This window comes from Macaca thibetana, chromosome 18 (genome assembly GCF_024542745.1).
Source record: "Macaca thibetana thibetana isolate TM-01 chromosome 18, ASM2454274v1, whole genome shotgun sequence".
Classification (NCBI taxonomy): Eukaryota; Metazoa; Chordata; class Mammalia; order Primates; family Cercopithecidae; genus Macaca; species Macaca thibetana.
This window is the reverse complement of record NC_065595.1, coordinates 49,495,619-49,510,813: the sequence shown is the minus strand read 5'-3', so window position 1 is coordinate 49,510,813 and position 15,195 is coordinate 49,495,619. Positions and strand designations below refer to the sequence as shown.

General features: G+C 37.9%; 1 protein-coding gene across 16 annotated transcripts in view; it reads left to right on the top strand.

Moving 5' to 3' along the window:
- TTR (transthyretin) overlaps positions 1-15,195 on the top strand; it is a 1,143,467-nt gene that overhangs the window by 787,116 nt on the left and 341,156 nt on the right. Inside the window, exon 1 of one of the 16 annotated variants that reach the window (XM_050768290.1) lies at positions 12,637-12,642. The exons of the other annotated variants lie outside the window; for them this stretch is intronic. The gene's annotated coding sequence lies outside the window, so the exon portion shown is untranslated. Of the gene's footprint in view, positions 1-12,636; positions 12,643-15,195 lie in introns of those variants that run through there. 16 annotated transcript variants of the gene reach the window in all.

The window sequence follows — 15,195 nt, the reverse complement described above, 5'->3', positions numbered from 1 at the left end:
GCGTGAACCATCGTGCCCAGCCAGGCTTAAGGAGGACCAAAGAGGACTTTGGTCTTCACAACAATCTTATGGGGAATTAGATAAAATTATTACTTCACATTTCAGCTGAGGTACTTGAGACTTGGTTACACTGAGTAACTTTCTTGAAGTCACACAACAAGTAAGTGGTAGAGGCTTATTTGAACTCAGGCAGACTCTTTTTCCAGAGTTGGTGTTCTTAACCAGTGATAGGCTGCCTTCAAGGACATCCATTATTGAGACATATGCAACACTTTGGAATCCTTAGAGAAAGGCAGACTAATAGTGATAGGAAAGGAGTCGAATTTGTTAACATTTGGCATCTATATTTTATTACTATATTATGAATTGCTCTTCAGAAGCAAAGCACTTACTGAGTAATGGTAGGCATTTACAACTGCTTTTTCATAAAGAGATGAGCATGAAAGAAACCTAAGCATTATGTTATACCCCATGAGCCTGCTGAATGAGTAGGTGGGCCTGCCTTTCTCATTTCCAGAACCCAAGTTACTGGTGTTGAAGAAGTAGGGCTATATTTGTCTTTGCAGAGAAAATTCTAGTCCTCTGTCCCAAGCTTGACATTTTTTACACTCATCCTCTTCTTAATCATCATTTACATTCTCATGGAAACATGAAAAATCAGACAAAATGAATTTTAAATAAGCAAAGATATAGTTGCTTAAGTTAACCAATATAAACTGGAAATAATTTCCCAAGTAACGATGCATACAGTATCTCTTTATAACTTAAAGATGTACTGCTCTGTTTTACATTACTTTTATTTTTATTTTACTTTAAGTTCTGGGATACATGTGGAGAACATGCAGGTTTGTTACACAGGTATACATGTGCCATGGTGGTTTGCTGCACCTATTAACCCGTCATATAGGTTTTAAGCCCCGCATGCATTATTTGTCCTAATGCTCTCCCGCCCCCCAACACCCAATCCAACAGGCCCCCCAGTAGGCCCCAGTGTGCAATGTTCCCCTCTCTGTGTCCATGTGTTGTCATTGTTCAACTCCCACTTACAAGTGAGAACATGTGGTGTTTGGTTTTCTGTTCCTGTGTTAGTTTGCTGAGAATGATGGCTTCCAGCTTCATCCATGACCCCGCAAAGGACATGAACTCATTCTTTTTTATGGCTACATAGTATTCCATGGTGTATATGTGCCACATTTTCTTTATCCAGTCTATCATTGATGGGCATTTGGGTTGGTTCCAAATCTTTGCTATTGTAAATAGTGCCGCAATAAACACATGTGTGCATGTGTCTTTATAGTAGCATGATTTACAATCCTTTGGGTATATACCCAGCAATGGGACTGCTGGATCAAATGATATTTCTAGTTCTAGATCCTTGATGAATTGCTACACTGTCTTCCACAACGGTTAAACTAATTTACACTCCCACCAACAGTGTAAAAGCGTTCCTATTTCTCCATAGCCTCGCCAGCATCTGTTTTTTCCTGACTTTTTAATAATCGCCATTCTGACTGGCATGAGATGGTATCTCATCGTGGTTTTGATTTGCATTTCTCTAATGACCAGTGATTACTAAAACCAAATATATCCAAGTTCTAAGAAAAAGCCTTTACCATCCTTTTTTCCCTCAGTGTTTTCTTTCTTTCTCACAAGATGCCCTGCTTAACTTCAACGTAACATAAATGCATTCAGCACCTTGAAACCTTTGCAAAGCATCATTATAGTGGCCCAGATTTCTACTCTTACTTTCTTCTTTAAAATTGTCCACTCTTTTTTCTTTTCTTCAAAACTCCCTTTTCTCAGGGAGATTGATACATCATACAGTCTCTGACTTAGAATGTTTTGACTTAGGTTTTTCCAGTGTTAAGATAACAGCAAGCAATATGCATTCTGTAGAAACTGTACTTCAAGTATCCATACAAAAACTTTGTTTTTCACTTTCAGTATAGTATTCATTAATCACATAGATATTCAACACTCTATTACAAAATAGGCTTTGTGTTAGGTGATTTTTGCCCAGCTGCAGGCTAATTAAGTGTTCTGAACATGTTTAACGTAGATTAGGTTAAGATATGACGTTCAGCAGGCCAGGTATAATCAATGCATTTTCAGCTTATGATATTTTCAACTCAGGATGGGTTTATTGGAACATAACCCCACTGCAAATTTAGGAGCATCTGTATGTGGCAGACAATAGGTCTCAATAAAATAATTCATACTAAGGTGTGAATGAAATAATTCACACTAAGCTATGAATAATAAAAATGCTACTAGCTATATGTAAAGGGCATTGCCTTTAAAGTCAGACAGACTCAACTTTGAACCCCGTCTTTTCTCCCATTTACTAACTAGGAGGTTTCTCTAAGTCTCAGTTTCTTCATCTCTGTAGAATGGTAGGAATAACACCTTTTAGGTTTGTTGCAACAATTAAATGTGACCATATTTATGCAAAGTATAGTGCCTGGACACCATAGATTACAAATACATGCCATTTGTCTTTTAACTTGAATCTACGACAATATTTAAACATACTAAGGAAGGAATTTGCTTGCACACCTCAATCTCAAATTGGTAGTGTTTGGGGTTTTGTGTTTGTTTTGGTTGTTGTTGTTGTTTTGAGACAAGATCTCACTTTGTTGGCCCAGCTGAAGTGCAGTGGTGCTATCATGGCTCACTGCAGCCTAGACCTCCTGGGTTCAAGTCATCCTCCCGCCTCAGCCTCCTGAGTAGCTGGGACAATAGGTGCGCCCCACCATGCCTGGCTAATTTTTTTATTTTTTGTAGGAACAAGGTCTCACCATGTTGCCCAGGCTAGTCTTAAACTGAGCTCAAGCGGTCCGCTCACTTCACCCCCTCAAAGTGCTGGAATTACAGTTGAGAGCCATGGCACTTGCTTGGCTCAAATTGGAAGTGTTTTAGTGTCAAGTGTTGAGGTCATTACTGGTTCACTCAAATTACTCTACTTCAGTCTACCATAGGCTTTACAGCTATTATTTGGTAGTATGGATATTCATATAACACAAGCTATAAAGAAAATAGCTTTAGAGTTAGTTAGCAATCCATGCAACAAACCATCGGCTGGATCACTTCTTGCTTCAGGCACCATGCTGCAGGCCTTGTTACAGATAAAGACACCACAAGCTGTAGAGACAAGTAAAGGAAGCATCCAATCCAATCCTGTTGGAGAGGGCCTAAGTCAAGAGTCTTTAAAATCATGTCAAAATTTTAATGTAGGTGTTTTCTGTTTTCTTTATTTATTTTTATTTGTAAAAGACAGGGTCTTACTATGTTGCTCAGGTTGGGGTGCAGTGGCATGGTCCTAGCTCACTGCAGTCTCAAATCTTTGAGCTCAAGTGATCTTCCCACCTCAGCCTCCCAAATAGTTAGATGTATTTTTTTAATTACACCTCTCCTTTTAAGATTTAGGTAAAAGATACATGAAGGCACAGAATTCCTGCCAAATGAAAGTTCCCAGAAAACCATGTGAAATGATGGTTGTAAAAGGATTTATTTCTTAGCTCTTTTTTTGCCTAAGCAAATTGTATTCAAGTAAGAATACTACTTAAGAAATCAAGTATGCATATGCTTTGGTTTTTACAATATAAGGAAGGTTGTTGATGGTGTGCATGTGCCCATACCTGTGTGTACAGTCTCCAAACAGGGCTTTATTGAGTAATATTTTATCATGATTTTCCCACAGTAACAGATGGCATATTTCCAACTTATTTACATTTATTCAGAGTTTAATAGCACCACATACAGAGAAACTTTAAATCTGCCTTTTGAATGTGATGTTTGAGGAAAAGTTATGTCATGTTCTTCAGTTCAGTTTTTAAGGATGAAAATTGAAAGAAATCCCATTTACTTTGTCAGGGTATAAATTGTCTTTTCACTGTCCTCTGTACGTATAATTTTTATGTAAAGTAAAATTCTGTCTTCAAATGTGGCAATATCTCTTTAAAAGTCTTCACCAAATAGCCAGCAAACCAGCTTAGCAACTTTCCTGGGTGGGTTCTCCTGTGACTCATTAGCCGTGAGCAATGAAACTGTCCGGCAACACCTCCTCTTGAAAGCTTTGATCTGTCTAAGACTGCAGGAGTCACAAAAGAGGTGTTTGTTTCATGCGGCATCAGAATATTGACAGGGAAAAAGAAATTCTCTTTTGCTTCAATGCACCAGCCTTAGGCATCCTGGCGGTGGTCTCTGCAATTGCACTGGGTGGAGGTGAAGATGCGGGATTCTCCATTCCCAGGGAGCTGCTGCTGTCTCACTACCTGCTAGTCAGGAAATCTTCTTTTCTGGTTTCTCAAACCCCACCTTCAAAAGCTGAAATTATATGACTCATATTTATTTTGATACCATCAAAGTTTTGCTGACAACAGGAAATTTTTGCAGGCCCTGTATTAACAAGTATATTCCTGAAGTCATTAGAAAGATTCAGGCCTTGGGTAAGCACCTATAAATGAAAACTTAATTTATTGTTTGTACCAGTTCCCTGCTTTTCCCCTCCTCAAGGTGGCTATTCAGGGATTAGCAAATTCTGTGACAAAAGATGGTCAAATATAGATACCTAGAAGAAGTCACATCCAGCAATTCCATCAAAAGAACTCTCTAACCATGTTCCCATAGTAACATGTACCAATATCTCGAGTAACAGGCACACTGGTGGATTAATTTGGTAGTGGATTTTTTTTTTTTTTTTTTTTGAGACAGAGTCTTGCTGTGTCGCCCAGGCTGTAGTGCAGTGGCATAATCTCGGTTCACTGCAAGCTCCACCTCCCGGGTTCATGCCATTCTCCTGCCTCAGCCTCCCGAGTAGCTAGGACTCCAGGTGCCCGCCACCACACCCAGCTAATTTTTTTGTATTTTTTAGTAGAGACGGGGTTTCACTGTGCTGGCCAGGATGGTCTTGATCTCCTGACCTTGTGATCTGCCCACCTCGGCTTCCCAAAGTGCTGGGATTACATGGGTAGTGGGTTTTTATAGACTATACAATACACTTGACTCTTTACCAAAATATGAGTGCCAAACTGCTGTATCTTTGGTGAATATGCCAAAGATTCAGTGATTTTATTCATGTAGGAGGAATGATTTGGGGGAGTAGTTTCAGTGGACAGGTTTTATTGTACTTACTAGATAATAAATTCTTTGAGGCAAAAAGATTGTTATTGTACCTTTTGTATTTATCACAACACCTAATGAGGTCCCTGACTTATTGGCAATCAATTAATACTATCTAGACAAATGGACTTGAGCAGGTGACCACCTGAAACTAACTAGCACACAGTAACCAACACTTGAGCTGCACAGAGACCTGGGTACTTATCCTGATTCATTCATTTATTGTGGTTTTGGACAATTTTTAAATCACTTAAATGTACAGGGTTTTAATGTCTTTTAACATATGAAAGGTATGGTGGACAGAGGTGCTTTCTGAAGTCTTTTTTTTTTCATTCAACAAACTTTAGTGCAAAGTAAAAGAGACAATGTTTCTGCTTTCATGGAGTGTATACAATGGGTAAGGGGGTGGGAAGAAACAAGTAAGAAGCAAGGCGATTTCAGAGAGTATTAACTGCTATGCAGACGATACAACAGGGGAAAGGGATAAAGAGTTAAATCCCCTAAGATGGTCCTGGCCGTTTGTTGGTTTATTTTTAATTTCTCCTTTTTCTCCAAATAGAAATCAACAGACTTTCTTGAAAAGAGGCCTTGATTATCAGAATCAGCTGTGAGTGTTTTACAAATACAGGTTTTCAATGCTCTACAGATTTTACAGGGATCTAGAACCAGAACCCTCAAAGCTCTAGTGTCTTTACAACAGTTCGCCTGAAAACCCTGGTACCTGCTAGGAGAATGAACAATTTACATACAAATAGTTTATGTTTTAGTTGTCTCTAAGTGTGAGACTCTGTAGGAAATTCATTTTGAAAGTCACTCAAAGGTTTCCTGATTTTCTTACTGTCCTTAGCCGATAAGCTCTTAGACTGATTTGACTTCTAAAATACCTTCTAACTTGAATTCATTTGAAAAGCCTGAAGTGTTAAAACTCATGGATTGAGATAACTAACCTTCCAATGCAGTCTAGCAGATTGGAAATGGGACTTGGTCTTTGATCTCAGAGAGGTATGGGTACTACAGATGGGTCATCGTGCTTGCCCAGACAGGACACGAGGCAAGACCTCCTTACTTAAACTTGGCACATACAGCATGGTCAGGAACAGCAGATGGGGTCATTTGTTATCTTTAGCACTGTACGCCGGCCAAAGTAGGGCATGACAGTGGGAATCTCATAAAACAGAGCCAGCTTTCATGCTAGGAGCAGTACTGTAGTCACCCAATCATACGGCACAAATAGTAAAGGCCATGCTGCCTCCACAGTGGTGAGGTGCAGCAGCTTCCTTGGCAAATGCCTTCTGCATACTCTCCCCACACGGAGGAGATTGGTCATGCAAAGTGTTTTCAGGGTACAGGAAAGCTTTCCAAGATTGCTTCTAGAAGCTATGGCAAATGTATTTTCAATTTAAATGTATCTTCATATTATCGGCACTTTAAATTTGCCATTTATCAGAAAGGGCCTTTTTCCTCTTTTCCTTCCTGTATTTGTTTTCTGTGTAGATTTGCTTTTTGTTTGTTTGTTTGTTTTGGCCTCTGAGGAATGTGACTTACTAAGGACACCCTGGAAAACTAACAAGTAAAACAAAACACAAAAGAACTCTGTTTTCACTAAAATGGAGTCTGAAGATGTGGGTTCAGTCCTTCATCTGTCTGTCTCTGTGACCTGGGGATCATATTTGTCTCACGGGGAAAGTTTTGCGAAGATCAAATAAGACATAATTTGGATATGAAAATGCTCCACAAGGTTCAAAGACTTGCACGTTTAGGATGCTTGGCAGCTCCTGGTCTTTTTGTGGGTGTTGCACTTGGGACACTTATCAGAATCTGAACGCAGGGCTGACCCAATGACAGAAAAGAACTGGAACTAGGGGTGATCAGATTAACCTCGTGAGAAGGCCGTCCCAGTGGAAAAAGGAGTTAGTGTCCTGAGCTTTATGGTCCTACACCAGCTCTTGGCTAGTCTGCTGCTGAAGTATTCTGTCAGTCCTGAAGAAAAATAGAGCGCAGTAAGAATCGGTACTGACAAGCAGGCCCAGGCACCACATTCCTGAAGACCAGCACCATAAACAATCTGCCTGGCAGGGGTGTAGTCTGTAGAGGCAGTAGTACCCAAAGAAAAACAACTAGAAAGTGGAACCTTTTGAATAACAGACCATCTCACAGTAGAGTCCTTTAGACCAACAAAAACGAGTCTTGATCAGTATCTCTAACATACATTTAATTTCCTAGAAAAATTTTGCATCTCTTCATGATTTAGCTTCTCGTTTACAATGCAGCTGTCTTAAATGGAAAGGAAACTGCTGAGTCTCAAATTGCTGTGTAGTCTGTCAGACAATGACATTCTTCACTGCCAGCTTTGAGCACACTCCCTTTTTCACTCCATTTTGCCTGATGAAGCATAGCATTTTCTGCAGCCTTCTGAGTTGTTAAAGAATGTTTCAACTGCAAACACAAAGAAGAAATGTTTGAAGTGAAACAAACTATGGGCTAATCGGGAAGGGCTTGAATGAATGTCAAAATAAGAGCTCACCTATTGCACATTTTTAAAAAGAAGTCTGTGTTAATGGAGTCAAAACACTGGCTTCGGTGTTTTATCTTTATTGGTGAAAATTACCACGTTTGAAAAGTAAACACTATTTTATTTTATGTCTAATAGAAAATATATATGCTATAGTAGAAATTTTGAAAATACAGAAAAGCAAAATGATGAAATAAAAAAACTTTAACTTCCTACATTCAGGTTTGAAGCACTGCTTATATTTTGTCTTTATGGTATAAAAATAGTCTGTAATGCAAGCTGTCCTTCCCTTAGCAGTCTGACAAATGTATTAGATTGGTGTGAAAGTAATTGCGGTCTTTGTCTTTATTTTTAATGGCAAAAAACACAATTATTTTTTCATCAACCTGATATATTTGGATGGAGTTTAAAAAATATTTTTAAATGATTAAAAGTAAACATTAATCTAGCATATAGGACTTATAGCTTAAAAATATTAAATACAGAAATTTTCTGTCCTCAGTAAGCTAACATCTCTGGTTTTATATGACTTATATGAATGAAATGACAATGTGTTATTTTTGAAAGCTTATTAAAATAGTAGGAGAGGACATAGGAAAACAAAATATGAGGTTTGGGGGCTTGACTCCTCCCTGAGAAAATGCAAGAAGCTCTTTCTCAGAGGAGTCATACCTAACTAGCCTGTGTGGGTGTGGTTAGTGTTTTTATTTAAGTGGGCGGGGAATGGAAGCTTCTTTTGGTCTTGCTGAACATTTAGCTGGCATTTGTTTTATTTATATGGCTACCTAGTTTTTGCACTGATGGTATAAACCCTGGCGTTTATTTCAAAGTGTTTTTATTTCCATTTTTTAGTTTATAAAAAAAATCCCATAACTTAGTCTCAAGAGCCTATCCACGTCAACCTTATTAGTTCCTACTTGTTAATACTTTTAGACGTTTGAATTTAGTTGGTACTTTGGATTAATGTCCTAACATTAAATATTCTACTTTGTACCATGGTTGGAATCCGAAACTCTTATTCCAAAATGAAATCTGACGTTACTGCTAGTCCAGAGAACATCTCACCAGCAAACCTTGTGCCTTGTATTTATATTGTGGAATATCTTAGAAACCAGACCACTGGTACTGCTCACTAATTATCTCAGGACAAGTAGGTGCTATTGATTTGTTAACCACCACTGTCATAAATTAAACTTGGGTAGTGATATATGGGTACCAGGTTAAATGTTCAGAGAAATGGTGCTTAGAAGACAGAATGAGCAGAATGGAAGTTGGAGGATCTATTAGAAATGGGTCTAGATAGGTCACAGAAGACAGGAAATGGAGATCAGATGCCCTCCCACCCTCCCCACAACCCCAGAAAAAGATAGCTCGGATAGAGTGAGTCTGGCTAATAGCTTTGGTCATTCAGCTGCCACAGTTTGGCCTATGTTTCCAGAAAACAGAAAGTAAAGCAGTCCTGACAACAGCCATAGACAAAAGCCCACAAGAATTAGAAGAAAAGAGATGCTTATTAGCCTAGGAGCTTAGCTAAGCAGATTTTCCTCTACGACTCACATATGCAGGAAAACTGGAAGACGGCTTGCAGGAATGAGCCTTGCCTGAAAGCCCTGGAAAGAAAAAAGAGCCAGAGTTTTTGTGTGAAAGAAATAGACTTTTTGGCTGGGCGTGGTGGCTCACACCTTAATCCCAGCACTTTGGGAGGCTGAGATGGGCAGATCACTTGAGCCCAGGAGTTTGAGACCAGCCTAGACAACATGGTGAAACCTCATTCTCTACAATAAATACAAAACTTATCCGGGTATGGTGGCCTGCACCTGTAGTCCCAGCTACTCAAGAGGCTGAGGTGGGAAGATTGCTTTAGCCCAGGAGGCACAGGTTGCAGTGAGCCGTGATCGTGCCACTGCACTCCAGCCTTGGCAATAGAGTGAGACCCTGTCTTAAAAAAAAAAGAAAAAAGAAAGAAAAAAAGAAACAAGTTTTTTCAATTAAATTCCACAGAAATGATAAATCTTTGCAGTTGGTAACAATATATAAAATGTGCAGTTCATTAAGATTTTAAATATTTGTATGCCTTAAGCAGTGGTGAAACACGAGAATTTAGCCACTTAGAAATACTTCACAAGACTAATTCCACCAAAAAATTTATGGACTACGGAATAGAGGGAATGCTTTAATAATGGACAATATAGTTTATTGTCCCTCTCCCGGGAGAGAGGTAGCTTTATTCTCAACTAATAATTTATTTAGCTACCTTTAAGAAAGTCAACTGAGGAACGCTTCTTAGTTTTTCTTTCTTGCTCATGATAGAAAAAGTTTCCAAGAAATAAGCCTCTGTACTAAATACTAGTCAAATCCTAAAGGCCCAGTCACTGGTAAAACTAGCACCACAAGTCAGAGCTGCTAACTACCACTTAGGTACTAGAACCACCTCTCCCGTGAAGTGTTAATGGCCTCAGTCCAGCTCCCAGCAGACATCTGTCTACATCACACACAAAATACATTTAAATTGGCAGTGTCTGCAGAGAAAATGACATTTCATGGATGTGGAGATAAACCAACCCTTCAGGTAAGAAATGACCTCACATTCTTCACGGTGAGCTCTGAGAAGCCAAACTTTTTCAACTCCTTTCTCACTATTTCCTCACCCATAAGGAACAGGCAAAACAAACAATGCCCTCAGACCTCTTGCAATAAGAAACACATCAAATTCTATAAGCAATTAGAGCTATTGTGTAATAGTGGTGATGCACATTTCTAAACCTATTTCCACTTCTGTTTTACCTCAGTTAAACACTCATATATTCTCCTAGTCGTATGGGGTAAGGGGATCTGTGCAGGTGTCAAATATGATTATTGTTTTCTCTGTTTTTAGTCAGAGATATTTGTCCCTCACCCCTGTGGAAGAAAACAGGGGTGGCAAATAAACTGGGTAGCACTTTGACATACTCTAAATATTCTCTATCAACATGACCAATGCATTACAAATGAGCAGCTACATTTTAAAAGTACTGATGGAAACCTCCAAGAGTATCTTTGTTTCCATTTCAAATCATGCCACCTAAGATATAAGCACTATAGGTAATATTTATGAGAATAAACGATACCAAAGCATCTTTCGCACATTATCCCATTTCAGCTTTCTCTTGGATGTTATCGAGTAGTAGTGTAGATTATTCAAATTACCAATATGGATGATAACTCATAATAGTTTATTTTTTGTTCTTTGTTTCTGTTTTATTTATTTATTATTTATTTATTTTTGAGTCGGAGTCTTGCTCTGTTGCCCAGGGTGGAGTACGGTGATGCAATCTTGGCTTACTGGAACATCTGTCTCCCAGGTTCAAGCGATTCTCCTGCTTCAGCCTCCTGAGTTGCTGGGATTACAGGTGCCTGCCATCACGCCTGGCTAATTTTGTTGTTGTTGCTGTTGTTGTTGTTGTTGTTGTATTTTTAATAGAGATGGGGTTTCACCATATTGGCTAGGCTGGTCTTGAACTCCTGACCTCTGGTGATCCATCTGCCTTGGCCTCCCAAAATGCTGGAATTACAGGCGTGAGCCACTGCGCTTGGTCTCATGAAAGTTTTTTAAGCAAAACTAATGGACCACAGAGTTATTCATTCTTGACTCTAAGCATCAAACTTACATACATACTTGAGGTTTGTATATGAGCATGCGTGAGCGTGCAGGGGAATGCTATGGTGTTAGAAATAAAAGTCATGCTTGTTTGCCAGAAATGTGTATCTGAAACTAAGTCACTTATATTAGTCAAGGAGTCTCCAGAAAAACAAAACCAAAAAGATTTAATATAAGGAATTAGCCGCCCTCCATAATTGTGGGCAAGTCCCAAATTCTGCAGGGTGAGTTGATGAGCTGGAGACCCAACGAGCAGATGATGTGATTCCAGTCTTAGCGCCAGCAGACTTGAGACCCAGGAAGAGCCAATGTTTCTGTTTGAGTCCAAGGCAGAAAAAAAAAAAAGAACCTGATGACCAAATTCAAAGACTGTCAGGCAAAAGGAGTTCCCTCTTACTCCCGGAGAATCTGCCTTTTTCAGGCCTTTGACTGCTTGGATAAGGTCCACTAACATTAGGGTAGGCAATCTGTTTTACTCCGTCAACCAGTTCAAATGTCAATCCCATTTGAAAATACCCTCACAGAAACACCCAGAATGATGTTTCACCAAATATCTGGGTGTTCCATAGCCCAATGAGATGGAAACAAAGTTAGTCATTATACCAACACTAGTATCAGTACTGTTAGGATGATTCCTTTTCATCAGTAATAAGCCCAGAAATATGTTAAGATACAGATCAAATAGATCATCATTCATCATAATGAAGAATCTATTGATGGAGTAAAAATTGTTTCCTCTTCCACTGATTGTATTATATGTGGCGTTTGGTGAGCTATATCTGTCATTTAGTGCAAAAAAGAATTCACATGATGTTGGGAAATTTTAATCACGACTGTTCTTTACATGGTAGGTACCATGATGGCAGTGAGGTTTGGAGTGAAATGTGTGGAGTGAGATTGAGGGAGTGGTTCCAGGAAGAGAGAAAGCAAAAATAATGATAATAATAAAATAATCAGGTTGCTTTATCATGGGAACAAAGCAGAAGTCCATTTTTTTTTCTGCCTGAGCACAAGACAAACACCAAATAAACAGCAAAAGTTACTTAAAAGTCATTTCTTCAGTTTCTCCCAAATAAGGCCAGAATTAGTTATAATTGAAACAGAAAAAATATACAGATAGGGTTCCAGATATAACACCAGAATATTTTAAAATGATGGAATACTATGCAGCTATAAAAAAGGATGAGTTTGTGTCCTTTGTAGGGACATGGATGCAGCTGGAAACCATCATTCTCAGCAAACTATCACAAGAACAGAAAACCAAACACTGCATGTTCTCACTCATAGGTGGGAACTGAACAATGAGATCACTTGGACTTGGGAAGGGGAACATCACACACCGGGGCCTATCATGGGGAGGAGAGAGGGGGGAGGGATTGCACTGGGAGTTATACCTGATGTAAATGAAGAGTTGATGGGTGCTGACGAGTTGATGGGTGCAGCACAGCAACATGGCACAAGTATACATATGTAACAAACCTGCACGTTATGCACATGTACCCTAGAACTTAAAGTATAATAATAATAAAAAATAAATAAAATAAATAAATAAATAAATAAAATGATGGAATCCAGGCAATGTGTAAAAAATTTTTCAAAAGCTTAGGGGTCAACTGGTGAAAATTAGAATTCTGCATTGGTAAGAAATTCTACAGTTTATAAATCTTAACAAAAACTGGTTCCCTTGTTTTCACCTGCTAGAGGGAAATCTGAGAAGTTTGACTTTAATTCCTTCAAAAATACAGAAAAATCATAATCTTCTCTACTCCTGTTTGTTCCATAAGTTACAGGAATAGCTGTAGTCCCGGAATAGCTTCTGTCGGTTTTGGTGGTCTGTTGCAGCAGCCAGCAGCAGGAAACTTGAGGAGCTATAATCTCAGGAATGAAGGGAGCCACATCAATAAGGGAAAACTAAGGTCACTGAAGTCCCAGACCCTCATTTTGCCTATTTTTCTCACAAGAGATTATTAAAATACCATAAAAATTGAACCATCGAAAAATCACGAAATAAACATTTGTATTGGTCATTAATACTATTCCCTAGACACTAAATAAAATCCCACATACAGTAATCAAAGAAAATACTTTTTTCATTAGAATTCTAAGACAACACTTTCATCAACTTTCCTAAAATCTAAAATTTAATCATCCTTATTACTGACTTTTCACTAACTTATGTTTCATACACTGATTTATAATTATTTATTCCATATTCTATTATGCTCACTAGATATAGACATTCACGGCATCCTATTAATTCCAACATTGAATCTATCTTTAAAGGTATTGTTACTCTTACTATTGGAATGGTTGAAAAAAAGAAAAGAAAAAAAAAAAAAGCAATATTTATAGTTACATCTTGGTTTTTCTTATTTTAGAGAAAAATGTTTCTAGACCATAAATCAAAGAAACTATACTACATTTCAAGATACCTGTAATGATATGGCTCTAAATGTTGGCTTTAAAAGCCTGGGAGTGGACAGAGGAAGAGAGAAGAAAGGGTGTCCCAGTTTTCCACATGCTGAATGATTCAGCAAAATACTGTTGTGAGCAAGTCAAGACTCTGGAAAATATTTTTAAATGACAAACAAAAGCCTAGAGGTAAATCTCTGCTACCTTTGTCAGTTAGGTTCTTAGCATCCAGTTTGGTTTGTTGGACTTTAAAATGAATTGAAGAAATTATAAAGAGCACAGAAAACTACAAATAATTCAAGGTTTGGGAAAATGAAATTGAATATAAAACTATAAAACTATAAAATGTTATAATAGCTATAAAATCCTATTCTTTTCAGTGTAGAAGAGTAAAGGTTAAAGAATGACAGAAACTGTCTTGAAATAGATAAAAGAACATAAATGTCACGATTATATCACTAGAGAAAATTTTAGATTTATTTTCCCAACCCATATCCTGATTGTCTACCACCAACCACCATTTGACAGCAGAAGACACTGAGGCCAGGCAGGTGAAGCTGTTTGTTCAAGAACCAGAGTTGTTTCGTGGGAGATCTAGAGATTTGAGCCCAAGTATCCTGACTTGTGGGTCTCTTTCCATTTCTTAAGATACAACAATTAGGTAATTTTATGGATTTTTTTTTCCCACAAATATACCAGAATCTACTATTTAAATGAGCATTTGCATCATTGTAACTGCTTCAGAAAGCTGGAATAACAGTTAAAACATTTTAAAGTACTTCTTTTGGAACTCTTTGTAGACCCAATTTAAAAGCCACAAAAAAAAAAACCTCACTGCTCTATAATTTTTGTTCTAAACTGTTTGCTTATGATCTATAATGCATTACCCAGCTTAAATAATAGATGAATCCAGCAGCTTGTTTCTGAGTGACTTTTGGTCACTGTTAAAAGTCAAATCCATCTTAGAGGACAGAGATTTGTCTCCGGAAACTCTGATGAAGGCTTTGAAATTCCAAGAAAGTCTTGAAATATTTTGAGATATGGCAACAGTGTATAATGTGAATATTTTTCTTTTGAATACTTCTTTTAGTAATGCTATAGTATTAACACTGTTTTTAAAAGAAATCTTTTTCTCTTACAGCCCATTCCATTTGACTTGAGATATTAAAATCTTATGACAATCTATAAGCCAGACTAGTAGAAAGGCGACAATCTCTTTATACTCTTTAACTCTGTAACAGCATTACAACTACAGAGATTAGAGAACCATTAGGATGGTGATATTAATAAAAGCATTGGTTTTAACACTGTCATCTGTCACTGCCATGTTCCTAACATATATAGATAAAGTATATTTTTAAAAGGAATATAAAATACATTATTAATATGCTCTAAAATAAATAAATATAGTTGTGGCCAGAAATGGGAACACTGTTTATGGATAGCTAAGGTGTAGTAAAGTCATTGCTTTATTTTGGAGAAAGACAGAAAAATACAAGATAACTGTAGACTT